The sequence below is a fragment of the Eimeria mitis genome, genomic scaffold (genome assembly GCF_000499745.2).
Source record: "Eimeria mitis Houghton genomic scaffold, Emh_scaff1764, whole genome shotgun sequence".
Taxonomy (NCBI): domain Eukaryota; phylum Apicomplexa; class Conoidasida; order Eucoccidiorida; family Eimeriidae; genus Eimeria; species Eimeria mitis.
Genome location: NW_013570081.1, coordinates 1,812 through 2,558, shown reverse-complemented (window position 1 = coordinate 2,558; position 747 = coordinate 1,812).

The window sequence follows — 747 nt, the reverse complement described above, 5'->3', positions numbered from 1 at the left end:
ATGTATATACTTTGTATGAAAGGAAATAAAATAAAATAATTAAATAAATAAAACAAACAAACAAAAAACAAAAAGCAGAGAAGGGGGCCCCCAGAGGGGCCCCCAATGGACCTCTGGTCTGCTGCCGGTACTGCTGCTGCTGCTGCTGCTGCTGCTGCTGCTGCTGCTGCTGCTGCTGCTGCTGCTTTTATACTTCTGCTGCTGTGTTGTTTTTGTATTTTAATAAATTTAATTAAAAAATAAATTAAATTTATTAAAAAGAAAAAAAAAATAAAAAAAGCTGCAGCAGCGGTGGTTCGTTCTCAGGTGTATAGGCAGCTCTGTGTGTCGCAGCAAAATTTATTTTTTTGTTTATATTTATTTATATTTATTTATATTTATTTATAAAAATAAATAAATTAATTATTTATATTAAATTAATTTTATAATAAAAAAAATAAATACAGTGCGTTGATGCTCTGTATGTACTTTCGTTTCTCCTCCTTTCTATTGATTAATATATTTATATATTTTTTTTTATTTTATTTTATTTTATTTTATTTTATTTTATTTTATTTTATTTTATTTTATTTTATTTTATTTATTTATTTTGTTTTCTGGTTCGAACGTTGCCACTGGCAGAGCGGTGGCAGTACCAGAGCTAGTAGCAGCAGCAGCAGCAGCAGCAGCAGCAGCAGCAGCACCACGAACAGCAGCAGCAACAGCAATAGCAACAGCACAACCACCACCACTAGCAGCAGAAGCAGC